Here is a 13,722-nt window from a genome sequence, read left to right on the forward strand (position 1 = left end):
AGTTGCCAGATTCATTGTAAGGATATATTTACAGTTTCTTGCATTGTCTTGCACCACCCGTTGACTTAGGGAAGAACTCTCTTAGTAGGTTGGCCTGCAAGGTGTGCTACTTCAGAGCTTCCATCTGACATACTCTTCCCTGCCCGAAATGCAAACACAGCACACACTCCCTGCCTGATTTGGGAATGATGACACCTCACCTCTCACCCCTCCTGCCGTCTCCTGCCCGCACTCCAATCTCAAGGACACTTCAGTTCCACATCTGACTCCTGACCCCTCCAGCTAGTTGGGGACAGGCAGCCTCATGAGACAGTGTGCACAAAGTTTTCTGGCCGGGCTGTGAGGATGGGGACCAGGTCCCACCTGTGCCAATGAAGCAGGCGTCTCACCTGGATTTGTCTCCGGGCTCTTGAAGGTGGACTGAAGGTCAGACAGTCCAGAGGCCAAGGGCCCCAGAGGAGGGGGGTGTGGGCGCAGGTAGACCAGGAGCAGCTGCCCATCTGGTCAGGAGAGTCCAACAACCCAGACTTTCTGGTTCCTGGGGGGAGGAGAGGGCAGAGGCAGTGGGGCTCCAAAGACAGGTCCTGCTTCACCTCTGGATGGAGCCACTCAGCTGAGCCCAGGTTTTGAGGGATTAGAGTTAAAGGATGCAGGCTAGAGGGCCAGGGTTAGAGGGTCAGGTCAGACGGTCTGAGTCAGGGTCAGGGTAAGGGTTGGGAGTTTACAGGTCAAGGTCGAGTATCTAGGGGCTAGGGGTTAGGAGCCTTAGGGTTTAGGATTAGAGATGAGGAGGTTAGGGTTAGGGAGTGAACAGTAGAGATTTGGGCGTTAGGGTTAGTGGGTTAGTGTTAAGCACAGCTGGCTCATGGCCCCCCTAACCCCACACCTCTGAGTCCTGTAGGGTGGACAGGACTTGCCTGGGGTCACTCACGAGTGTGGGATTCACCTGGGCCGCTGGTTATCTACCCCCATCCTGGAACCTGAGAGCAGAAGAACGAAACGTCTGCTCTGGTCACTGACTGTTTCAAATCCACCTCAACCTCAGTCAACGGCTGTTAGGGCCTCAGCAGCCCACAGGGTTTCCTCCTACCATCTGAACTGGAGAGAGTAGTGCTGGCCCCACTTGGCCTGGGCAGCCTGGGTCCAGCACAGGCCTGACTGAGCTCACTCCATGGTTATGTTATGAATTTATACAGAACTTGGTGCAGCGACCTACCAGCCCCCAGGTGCTGCCTCCTGAGGGCTGGTGGGGCCCTCCTGGGACTGCAGGCATCCTTTGTCCCATCTGAGTGGGCATCAATAGACATCAAGTCTCAGGACAGCCCTTGACCTCTGACCATCCAGGCAGTCATCTGTGGTCCTCCAGCTCAGGCCAGTCTGGTCCCTGTCAAGCCCCTGTGGCCAGTTACTGAGCTGACCTTGCTGCTGGGCAATTGAACAGCTACCTGGGCAGCACAGACAGCCCTTTGGGATGTTTCAGTTACTAACATCCTTGTGGTTGAGAAAAGGGCCTCCCCCCTCACAGGCTCATAGCCTGCCAAGCGAGGTGATAACCGTCTAAACATTTGAGTGTGTCCCTGACACAACAACCATACAGCAGACCATGGCCTTGCAGTCCTTTGGGCTTCCAGCTGTAACAAACTTTTCATATTCATACTCATTAAGAGTCAAAGATACGGGAGCAACTGGGCCACCCAATGGACAGTTTCACACTGAGGCTGCATGGTCTTGGAGAGCCACGTGCACCCATGTGGTCTCTGAAAGCTGCCAATGATGGATTCCATGATACGGCATAATCCTTGAGCCTCTCACTGCTTCATTGAGCAAGAATTTCCTAACCACCATAGCATTTAGTCTCTGCTCTTTGTAAAGGAGGGAGGAGACTGGATAAATGAGCAGTATTGTTCTTGGGGGATGGTTGAGTCATGTGGCCATGGGGCAGGTGTGACTCCTGGGCTCCCGCCACCAGAGACATCAAGGAGGGCTGTGCCTTTTGCAAGAGGAAGAGGTTCTTGCTGTTGTGGGCGGACAGCAAGAGCACTGGATGGGTGGCTGCAGCCCCTGACCCTAAATCAGCCCCTTCCTTCCTTGGCCTTCAGATCCCACAGCTGTGCAGTGGGCCGTCAGTGGTGTGGAATCTGCCGCTTTACCCAAGCCAGCATCTGTTCTCATGCCAAAGTCCAGAACCTCAGCTTTCCTTTGGGAACTTCTTATCTGTTTCCAGTCCAAACAGTTCCAGAGGGCTGATGCTACCCACCTTGAAGATGGGCATATGATCCACATCTAGCCAATCCCATGTTCCATCCTGTGGGTGCTCTGATGGGTTCAAGGACGATGCTATGACCCAAAACCAGGCCAATGACGTTTATTTTATTTTAATTTTTGGCCATGCTGTGCACGCAGGATTTTAGTTCCCTGACCAAGGATCGAACCTGTGCCCCCTACATTGGGAGCACAGAGTCTTAACCACTGGACCACCAGGAAAGTCCCTTCCCCTCACTTTCAAAACTGCTATGGATTTAAAGCACACAAGATGGTTGTGATATGAGTGGCCTTTTCAGTATGACTTCTTTGACTTAGAATGTTTTCAATGTTTATCCATGTTGTAACGTATTATCAGTGTTTCATTCATTTTTTTTATTGTGGTTAAAAATACATAACATGGGGATGGGGGGCAAGTGGAGGGAACGGCCCAGATGCACACCATTCACGGACCCTCTGGACTGGAAGGACTCGTGAGAGCCGGAGCCCAGAAATCCGGGGATGGATAAGACGCAGCGTCCCCTCCAATTCCCGTGAGCACCCCTTGCTCCATCCTGCGCCCAAATACCTCAGCTCGGCCCTCTCCCCACTCTCGACACTCCAGACTCAGCCGGGACAGACCTCTGCAGCCGCCGCTCCCCGCCCTGCAGGAGGAGCTCAGAGGTCCTGTCCCGCTTTCCTCTGAGGGACTCTTTGGTGACCACAAAAGGATTTGGTCGCTCAGGACAAAGCTGGTAGAGGACAGCGGGATGGCTGCGCCCGGCGCGCCACGCTTCCTCCTGACCTTCGATTTGGAGGAGACTATCGTGGACGAAACCAGCGACGACTCCGTCGTGCGCGCGCCGCGGCGGGCCAGCGGCTGCCTGAGAGCCTGTGTGCCACCTAGCGCGAGGGCTTCTACAACGAATACATGCAGTGCGTCTTCCAGTACCTGGGCGAGCAGGGCGTGCGGCCCCCGGACTTGCGCGCCAACTACGAGGCCATCCCCCTGTCGCCCGGCACGGGCGAGCTGCTGCACTTTGTGGCCAAGCAGGGCGCCTGCTTTGAGGTTATTCTCATCTCAGACGCCAACACCTTTGGCGTGGAGAGTGTGCTGTGCGCCGCCGGCCACCACGGCCTGTTCTGCCACATCTTCAGCAACCCGTTGGGGCCCGACCCTTGGGGGCTGCTGGCGCTGCAGCCCTTCCACACGCACAGCTGCGCTCGCTGCCCCGCCAACATGTGCCAGCACAAGGTGCTCAGCGACTATCTGCGCGAGCAGGCCCACGACGGCGTGCCCTTCGAGTGCCTTTTGTACGTGAGCGACGGCGCCAACGACTTCTGCCCCACGGGGCTGCTGGCAGGCGGTGAAGTGGCCTTCCTGCGCCACCACTACCCCATGCACCGCCTTATGCAGGAGGCGCAGAAGGCCGAGCCCAGCTCCTTCCTCGCCAGGGTGGTGCCCTGGGAAATCTCCACTGAAGTGCGCCTACACCTGCATCAGGTGCTGAGGACGTGGCCTTCAGGGGCCACCTGGGCGGGGAGGGGGTGGGGCGGTGGGGGTCGGGAAAGAGAAAGCTAGTTTTATTACTCCCTTTCCCTTTCGTTTTGGTATATCCCTCCGGGATTTCCCGGAATCCCAGGTTGGTCCATTTGGGGACTGGAGGAGGGAGTTGGGAGCTGTCCCCATCTGTGCAGTTAACCCAGCTTGGCTGCCTCCCCCATTCCCACTGCAAGCGAATTCCAGAGTCTGGCTGCAGCAGCGTGGCACGCATATCTGAGCAGGCAGCAGTGTTTCCACAAACCTTGTCCTCCCAGCTGGGAGGACAGGGTTCCCTGTCAGGGTCAAGAAGGAACATGTCCCGCCGCGGTGCAGTTAACTGTTGCCTTGGGCTGCATGGCCTCCCTCCTCCAGTTTTCTGTCCAGGGGACCCAGGCCCCGAAATGCACCACCCCGACCTCCCCCGCACCGGACTCCTCGCAGAGAGAGGTGGCGCTCCTTGCTGATGGTCCGAGGCCTAGATCTTGCTTTACCTACTGTGACTACACTACACTCCTTGCCCCCCGCCCCCCCACCCTGTTAGCATCCCCACAGGATAAAAAGCTAGAGGGAATAGTCACCTCATGTTGGTGGAAAGAGGTAGCACACTGTTCCGGGGCTCGGTTCTGGCCAGCCAGGGACCTCACAGAGCCCGAAAATGTCTCCTTGCACCCCAGCCTCGTCTATGCAGCAAGAAACCAGGGACTTAACCAAAGTCGCCCCACTGACTGGGCCTTTTGAGTCCCTCTCCTCCCGTATGGAACAGAAAGCCATGATGCTTTAAAGCAGAGCCAGTGGAAACCCAAGGCCCACCTCCCTCTTGTGGTTTCAGAGCTGTGAAGGAGGTGAAGGGGCGGAGGTGAGCGAGGTGTCTCACGCTGCCGTCTGGGGGGATGAGGGCGAGGTGATCTCTGCTCTCAGAGAGCCCCACCTAAGTGAGGGAGCTGGTCCCCACTCTTGGAGGAGTGCCCAGCCTGGGGAACCAAGACTGAATACATAACAAAGCAGGCAACAGGCAAAAGAGCAGGGTGCGGCCCACCTTCGCAGAGGGGCACGGGTCTAGTGTGGAGGGCTCAGTGAGCACCGAGGAGATGGGAGATACTGCTGCTTAGGGCAGGCAGAGGAGGCTCAATGAGCGGGAGCCTTACAAGTGGGTTGCGTTTCAGTCCCTCGGCCCGCTAGCCCTGCAGGGCCCTCATCAGGAGGTCATCAGAATTTTATTCAAAGTTGGCACTTGCAGCTGAGACCCTGTCTTGCATGGCGTAAGGGTTCCCTGTGGGTAAGGTCACCAAACTCCTTGGCTTCCAGTTTTTTCCTGTCTCCAGCAGGCCTCTGGGTACCTCCTCTGTCTTTACCAGGACGCCATCCCACTGCAATGGGGGGAAGGAACAGACACAGCTCACAGCCCAGGAGGCGTGCCGGACTGGTCCAGTGTTGACTGGAGCAGGCTTTGGTGTGGGACTCAAGAGGCTCACTCAAGGCGGTGCTTGGGTCAGCATCCCAGAGGTCCCAGGCTGTCAGCAGCTGGGCTGCACATAGTTCCCGGGGAAGAATCCAAACCCCTCTGAGCCGATGCCCTCACAGCAGCCATCGGAGTAGTGGCGGGTGATGCAGATAATGGTGCCCTCAGAGAAGGAGAGTTCATTGTCCTTCTGGCGGGTGTATGGGTACAGTGTCATTACTGCAGGGTGGGAGGAGAGGGGTGCCATGAGATGTGCCTCCTGCCCCGCCATAGGGATGCTTGTGCCCACATACTGGACTCTAGGGGGCAATGTGGGGAGTGGGGCAGGAGATGCCTTCTTCAAAGCCCCAGGACTCCTCCCAGCTGAGCTAATATTCAGTATCAGGCCAGCTGCTTCCCTCCTCTGTGGGGGTGCGGTGGCGTGGAATAAAAGGCTCCACAAGGGTGGCACAGGCCATCCCCTCCACTCCAAGAAACTTCAGTGTTTGAGAGCAGGGCCCCAGGATCTACCCATGTTTTGTAATCTGCTTTCAGCCCCCGTTCATCCTGGTGTTCCCACAATGTCGCTGGCAGGTGCTGGAGGTATTGCTCAGTAGGTGCTCTAGCAGGTGTTCAGTAAATACAGTAACATTGAATAGTGTAGACTTCACCGAGTGAGCCTTGGGCAAGTCACTTAGTTTAACCTCTCAGGTTCAGCTTCGTCTGTTAAATGGGAGTGTGAAGATCCTAGGAGGTTAAGTAAAAGCGAGAAAATGGATGAGAAGCTTTGACTCTGGGGTCTGGTATAAAGCAGGGGCTAAATTATGTTAAACCCCCCCACATAACATAACATTTACCATTTAAATCATTTTGAGCATACAGTTCTATGGCATTAACTACATTCATGTTGTACAAATATTCTCAGCATCCACTTCCGGAACTTACTCATTTTCCCTGTGGGAAATTTTGTATCAGTTTCTCTAAATTTTTGCCAACATTTGTTATTTTTAGCTTTCTTGATTGTAGGCCTTCTAGTGTGTGGAGGGGTCGGCGTTGTGGTGTTAACTTGCATTTCATCACGACTGATGATGATTAACATCTCTTCATGTACTTGCTGACCATTTATATGTCTTATCTGGAGAAGGATCTTTCAAGTCCTTTTTCCATTTAAAACATTGGGTTGTTTGCCGAGTCCCACCAAACGCTCCTCCTGGTGGCGTTGGCGGTGAGTCCAGCCTGGAGTGGTCTCCGTGCCACAGGGGCCCATGCCCCGGGGCATCGTTAGCGGCCTCTCAGGAGAGGAGACGCCCGACCCCTGGCGCCCGTGCCTGGAGCGCCGAGATCGTGCTGCACCGTGCGGACACGGCACCGCCTGTGTGGGTCTTGCTCGGCATTGGCTGCAGGTCACCTGAGCGTGGCAGTGGTCTGCGTGCCTCTCCCGGAGGAGCGTGTCCCAGAAGTGGGCGTCCCAGCCCGAGCACACCTGGCGCGGGGTATCCTTGGGGCTCCTAGCTGTTAGCGCCACGTGAGCTGGCGGGGTTCTAGGAAGCCAGCGCCCGGCGGCTGGGAACGACCCATCCCGTGGGTCCTTGGCACCCCAGCGGCATCCGAGCGCGGAGCGGAGGGCTACGGACCACAGGTAAGGGGACGGGTTGGTGGGGGTGGGTGGAGGAAGGAACGAGGAATTACACCAGAGCTGTTTGGTACAGGGGCAGAAACAGAAAACTCAGACGTAGCACTGCAGAGGCCATGGGAGTTAAGTTGTAAATGCTGCTGGCTTTCAGTAGCCTGCAGCCATTCTCTTCCTGTAGCTGATGGGATACAAAGCTCTACTGGGTTCTTCACACGGGATAGTCTTGTTTTGCAGAAATTCAGCTCAGAGCCATCCTTGATGTGTAAGTGTAAGGTCGGATCTTAACAAACGGCATCGCGAAACAGAGGAAAGCTTCAAGTGAGCTTTATTAGGGTGTGCTCCTGGGTGACGTTCACTGGTCCGAGAGAAAGGGGCCAGAGAAGTCGCACCCAGGCGAAGGTTGGGCAAAATTTTATAGGGGAAGAAGGGAAAGGAGTGTGGTGAATCTGGGAGGGTGCAGGGTATTCCTTATCTGGTGGTCTCTTCGGGTGTCGTGGCACTATCTGGTGCCGGTTACACCAGTCTTGGGACTGCTAGTCCTGTCCCTCGAAAGGCAGGAAGGCTGGGCTGGGTGGAAAGCCCCCAGGTCAGTTCCTGGAACTGGGTGGTCTGGAGAGTTTCGGTCCGATGCAACCTGTGAATCTGATTGCGTTCCCCTGCCTCGGGCCAGTTGGTTGGGCCGACATCTTTGGTGTAATGGGGCGGCGTTCTGATCTCTGGCTACTTCATGCTGAATGGGGGCGTCAAAAGGGGAGTCGGGCGACCAGAGGTCCGAGGCTTAGGGGAGACCAGTGGGAGGTTCTGTAGGAAGCAAGGTGTAAGGACCGAGGAACATTTGGTTTGTGGCCACCCGAGAGACTTCTTCCATGCGCCGTCAAAGGAACGTAAGAAAATGGGGTAAACATGAGCAAGATACAGATGAGGATTAAGGGGCCTAAGATTGGTGTTAGCCAGGTATAGAGGGTGGATCGCCACCAATCGGGAATTGGGGAGGCGGACTGTTGGTGTTTGCGTTGGAGTTCTTCTCTTAAGCGATGGAGGGCGTTTACAGCAGCATTTCTCCCATAGGAAGAGGCAAGTACCTCCTTTGTTGGCCGTCAGGAGATCCACGGCTCATCGATTCTGGAGAGCGACTCAGGCTATGGAGGTGTTTTGGCGCTGGAGAGAGGAGATGGAGGCGGCGGAGCCTTCAATGGCTAGCTGGAGTTTATATTCTAAGTCGCGGGATGTTGAAACACTATGTGTTAGAGCTCCCCCCTCCTCCCGAGGCCTGCAGCGACCAGGGAGGAGGCGAGAGAGATACCTGCAACCAGAGGAAGAAAGATAGCTCTTTTCTGTCGGGTAAAGGGCGGCGTGATTAGAGAGGAAAATTCGGCTTGGGTATACAGTGTGAGTTGTGGGACGAGAGTAACGGGGATACATGGGAAGGGGGAGGAAGAATTGATCTCTTTTGTGAAGGAACCATTGCACCACAAAAACATGCCTGGTGGTGCTTCAATTGGTGTGTTTACCATGAGGGATATGTTGCAAAGAAACCCAGTATCAGCTAGATTTGGGCGGCTGCTGTAACAGATGGTGAGATTTTTTTGAATCAGGGAATATGGGGACTTTTAACGGGGAAAAAGGTGGATTTGGGGATGTGTAGGAAGTAGAATTGAAGGGCTGGTCGAGTGGGACAGCAGCCAAGGGTGGCCGGCCAAGCGAGGCACATAGAAAGCAGTCGGAGATGTTACCTATTCCTGTGTGGTTTAGTATCTGTAGTGTTTGGTCAGTTTGGCTGCTGCTGCTAGGGCTCAAAGGCATTGTTGCCATATCCAAATGGTTGGGTCTAGCTGTTTGGAGAGGTAAGCCACGGGGTGGTAGGAAGGCCCTACAGGCTGGGCAAGGAGTCCAGTGGCTATTCCGGCCCATTCATCCACAAAAAGGTGAAAAGGTCGGTTTGGGTTGGGCAGAGAAAGGGGAGGAAAAGATATCAGAGCATTACGGAGGGTGACAAAGGCCTGTCGAACGGCGGAAGGAGAGGTGAGGGGTCCTTGAGGGGTTTCTTTAGCGGCTAGATACAAGGGTTTAGCAAGGAGAGCAAAGTTGGGGATCCAGTGTCGGAAAAATCGTATAAGGCCCCAAAAGGAGAGAATTTGTTCCGCTGTTTCCGGAGGCTGGAGTTCACGGATAATCCGGGTGTGATCGGCTGTTAGATCTTTTGTGGTGGGGGTAAGGTGGAGCCCCAGGTAGGTTCCAGAAGATACAGATAACTGAGCCTTGCCTTGGGAGACCCGATAACCGCGAGAGCCAAGGTAATTGAGGAAATTTGCAGTATGTTGTTTTGAGAGGCTGAGAGATGGGCTACAAAGGATGAGGTCATCTACATATTGAAGGAGTGTGCTGGGGGTTCGGGAGCAGGAAGTGAGGTCCCGTTCCAGCGCCTGACCAAAGAGGTGAGGACTGTCGTGGAAGCCCTGGGGAAGAACTGTCCAGGTGAGCTGACTGGAAGTATGAGTATCCGGATCCGTTCAGGTAAAGGCGAAGAGGAAATAGGAGTCGGGATGTAGGTGGATAGTGAAAAAGGCATCTTTGAGATCCAGAACCGTAAAGTGGGTTGTGGATGGGGGGATATGGGAGAGCAAGGTGTATGGGTTTGGTACTAGTGGGTGGAGAGGAATTATGGCCTCACTGATTAGTCGGAGGTCCTGGACCAGGCGATAATCCTCAGAGGCCTTGCAGACAGGCAGGATGGGGGTGTTGCAGTGAGAGTCAGTGGGGATAAGGAATCCCTGGTTTAGGAGTCTGGTGATAATAGGTAGTAGGCCCCTAAGGTGAGTCTCAGAGATGGGAAATTGGGGCCTTGATGGAAATTTGGAGGGGTCCTTTAGGCGGATGAGGACGGGGGAATGGTGTGTTGCTGTTATGGGCTTAGAAGTATCCCAGACTTGGGGATTCATTGGGTTCGGTGTGGTTGGAAGAGGGGGATAAGAAAGGGAGGGTTCTAGAGACAGGCCGAGAAGAGGAAGCAGGAGTTGGGAAGAGGGGACCTTAGGGTCAAGTCTAACCAGCTGGAGGGAGGCCCCTAAGTGGAAAAGGACATCTCGGCCTAGCAAGGGAACTGGGCAGGTTGGTATGACTAAGAAGGAATGAGTAAAAGGGAGTCCTTCGATATGACATGGGAGTGGACCGGTCTGGAGTGGGAAGGGTGGTTTGCCATCAATACGCATGACCAAGATCTGGGAAGGAGAAACTGGCTCGGAATAAGTAGGCAGGACCGAATAGGTAGCCCCCGTGTCCACCAGAAATGAGATGGACTTACCTGCTACCTGTAGTGTTACCCTGGGCTTGGCGATGGTGATGGGGGCCTTCGAGTCTGGGTGCCGTCAGTCAGCCAATCCCAGCAGTTCGAGTGGTAATGCCGTTGGGTCGGCCCACCCCCTGCGTGGAGACGCTGAGGGAGGGCCAGTCGTAGGGCAGTCGCTCTTCCAGTGGCCCGTTAGCCCACAGCTGGGACAGGGCTTAGAAGGAGGTCGGGGATTGGGACATTGGTGAGCCCAGTGGCCTTCTTTTCCGCATTTGTAGCAGGCCCCTGGTGGGGTTGCCTTTTGCAGACCCCGTGGATGCTGTGATCCATGGGAGATGGCCGGCCTTAGTGCGGCTACAAGAGCTTGGGTTTGGAGGGCCACCTTCTGGTGCATCCGAGCCTGTCGGCCAGATTCTGCCAAATCCTCACGGCCATTGTAGACTTTAAAGGCCATCTTTACCAGATCTCGAATAGGGGTTTGAGGGCCGTCTTCTGCCCGTTTTAATTTCTTTCGGATGTCCGGGGCTGATTGGGTGATAAAATGGGTGGCTAGGATCGCTGCCCCTGCCGGGGTGTTGGGATCCAGCCGGGTGTAGAGAGTTAAGGCCTTTGTAAGTCGATTGAGAAAGATAGCTGGATTTTCGTTAGGTTCTTGGGTTATCTCTTAGTTTTTCAAAATTGACTACCTTATGAGCGGCAGCCTGCATGCCAGCCAGGAGGCATTGGATCATGAGGTCGCGTTTACGACGGCCATCTTGGCTATCCTGAAGAAGTACAGCCTGGATCGGTGCCAGGTACGGCAGTCGCTCCTACAGCCATGGAGTTGTCAGTAAGGTGAACCTGATCTGCATGGTTTCGGGCAGCAGTTTGAATTCTTTCCCTCTCCTCAGGTGTCAGAGTAGAAGATAGGATCACAAAGATAACCTGCCAGGTTAGATCATAAGCTTGAGAGAGGTAGCAAAATTCTTTGATGTAGCGGGAAGAGTCGGCAGAAAAGGAGCCTAATCCCTTTTCTATTTGAGAGAGATCTTGGAGGGAAAAGGGACCATGAACTCTAACTAATCCTTCCGCTCCTTCTACCTCCCTCAGAGGGCAGAGGAGATTTGGATCTTGGGAGTCGTGAGAGTGTGTATGTGCACTAATTGGCGAAGCAAGGGCCGTGGGAGGAGAAACCGTTGAGGGAGGCGGGGGAGCTGTTGGATGGGCCGGAGCGGGTTCAGGAGGACGGACCGCTTCAGGGTAGGGTGGAGGCTGGAGAGGAGCTCTGGAGGGGGGAGAGGCGAGAGATTTGGGTGGGTCGGCTAGTGGAGAGGGGTCATCGTCAAAGGAAATTAGGGGCAAGAAGGATCTGGGAAGTGGAACCATCAATGCAGAGGGAGGGGCGGGAGCGTAAATACCAGAAGGCCTGAACCTAGGGGACCTCGGACCATTTGTCTGTCCTGTGGCAGTAATTATCTAGATCACGGAGGATGTTAAAATCGAAAGTCCCTTCAGGAGGCCATTTTGGATTGATTGTCTAGAGGATATTGTGGCCTGGCCACAGTGGAATAGAAAATAAGCCGTCAGTGACGGAGATCTTGGGAGAATCCGAGGGCTGTAAAATTGACTAGGAGACACCCCAGGGGCATCTGAGAATCTGGTTTCGATTGCGAGTTTCCCATGACCCCCAGTCGGTTCTTGAGTGAATGGAGAGGGAGAGAGGCGTCCCTGGTCTCAGTCTCCAATTCACGGCACGTCGGAGGGCGGTCAGGCAATTGGGACGTCTCCACAGTCACCTGAGGCCCGGCAGATCATAGGGCGGTGAGGCAATTGGGACGTCTCCACAGTTGCCTGAGGCCCGGAGAGCGGACGGAGGAGTCCATGGCGCGGCCGCTATTAGGGACAGGGAGTCCGGCGGGTAGGGACTCTGTGGTTCGGAGGGAACAAGGTAGGGGGACTTACCCCGTTTTCTGCCGGATCGGGTGGATGAGTAGAGGTTCCCTAGTTGTCTCCTGGGGGAGGGGAGGAGCAGCCCGTGTGGTAACTCGCGGGGCTTGGTACCCCTCCCGGGTTTCGGCACCAAATGTAAAGTCGGATCTTAACAAATGGCATCGCAAAACAGAGGAAAGCTTCAAGTGAGCTTTATTAGGGGGCGCTCCCGGGCGACGTTCACTGGTCCGAGAGAAAGGGGCCAGAAAATTCGCACCGGAGCGAGGGTTGGGCAAAATTTTATAGGGGAAGAAGGGAAAGGAGTGTGGTGAATCTGGGAGGGCGCAGGGTATTCCTTATCTGGTGGTCTCTTCGGGTGTCGTGGCACTGTCTGGTGCCGGTTACATCAGTCTTGGAACCGCTAGTCCCGTCCCTCAAAAGGCAGGAAAGCTGGGCCGGGTGGAAAGCCCCCAGGTCAGTTCCTGGAACTGGGTGGTCCGGAGAGTTTCGGTCCGATGCAACCTGTGAATCTTGATTGCGTTCCCCTGTCTCGGGCCAGTTGGCCTTACATTAAGAATTTCTCAGATTAGGCAGATCCTGGAGGGCCAGGGGGATTCCTTGCTTCATTATACCTGTCTGTTGGAGTGGAAAACAGCAATGACATAGTTTTCTTTAAATCAGGTTTCTGGTCTATCCAGAGCTTAGAGTAGCTATTTCCTCTCTCGCTCAATAGGGTTGTGTTCCTGGAATGAATTATAGTCAAATGACTTTGCTTTTACAGGTCAGGGTCAGGGGTCGGGGGTTGGGGATCGGGGCTGGGGTTAGGGGTTAGGGGTTAGGTTACGGGTTAGGGTTAGGGGTTGGGGTTAGGGGTTGGGGTTCGGGTTGGGGGTTGGGGTTAGCATTGGCGTTGGCGCTTAGGGTTAGGTGTTAGGGTTAGGGTTAGGGTTAGGGTTTAGGGTTAGGGTTAGGGTTAAGGGTTAGGGCTAGGCTTAGGGTTAGGGGTTAGGGTAGGGTTAGTGTTAGGGTCAGAGTTTAAGGTTAGGTTTAGGATTGGGTATGGGTTACGGTTAGGGATCGGGTTAGGATTAGAGTTTAGGGCTTAGGGTTAGGCTTTAGGGTTTACGCTTAGGGTTAGGGCTAGGCTTTAGGGTTAGCATTAGGGCTAGGTCTAGGGCTAAGGCTAGGTTTACGGAACGGTAAGGTTTAGGGTACAGGTGAGGATGCAGAAACGTGTTAGTGTCAGGGTACTTGTTAATGCATGAAGCACTGTTCGCGTACGGTTTAGGATTAGGGTACGCCTTAGGGTAAGGTGTAGGGTTGGTGGTAGATTGACATTCCGTGCTAGGGTCAGGGTTAGGGAGCGGTAAAGTTTAGGGTACAGGTGAGGGTACAGAAACGTCTTAGTGTCAGGGTATGTGTTGACGAACGGATTAGGATGAGGGTACGGCGGAGGCTAAGGTGTGGGGCTGCCGGTGGTTTTCCGTTCCGGGCTAGAGTTAGGGTTAGGGAACGGCAAGGCTGAGGGCACGGGTGAGGGTGCGGACACGTGCTAGGGTCGGGGCACGTGCGGACGCGCGGGTCAGTGTCCGCGTACGGATTAGGATGAGGGTACGGCGGAGGCTAAGATGTGGGGCTGCCCGTGGGTTTCCGTTCCAGGCTAGGGTTAGGGT

At 54.9% G+C, this 13,722-nt stretch overlaps 1 pseudogene across 1 annotated transcript; it reads left to right on the forward strand.

Moving 5' to 3' along the window:
- The first annotated feature begins 2,866 nt into the window (after positions 1-2,866).
- On the forward strand, positions 2,867-8,055 carry LOC307070086 (phosphoethanolamine/phosphocholine phosphatase-like; annotated as a pseudogene). Its single transcript has 5 exons — positions 2,867-3,745; positions 4,614-4,685; positions 6,482-6,576; positions 6,768-6,861; positions 7,924-8,055. The product of its transcript is annotated as a phosphoethanolamine/phosphocholine phosphatase-like (transcript).
- The last annotated feature ends 5,667 nt before the right edge of the window (positions 8,056-13,722 follow it).

Source organism: Hyperoodon ampullatus (genome assembly GCF_949752795.1).
Source record: "Hyperoodon ampullatus genome assembly, contig: scaffold_465, whole genome shotgun sequence".
NCBI lineage: Eukaryota > Metazoa > Chordata > Mammalia > Artiodactyla > Ziphiidae > Hyperoodon > Hyperoodon ampullatus.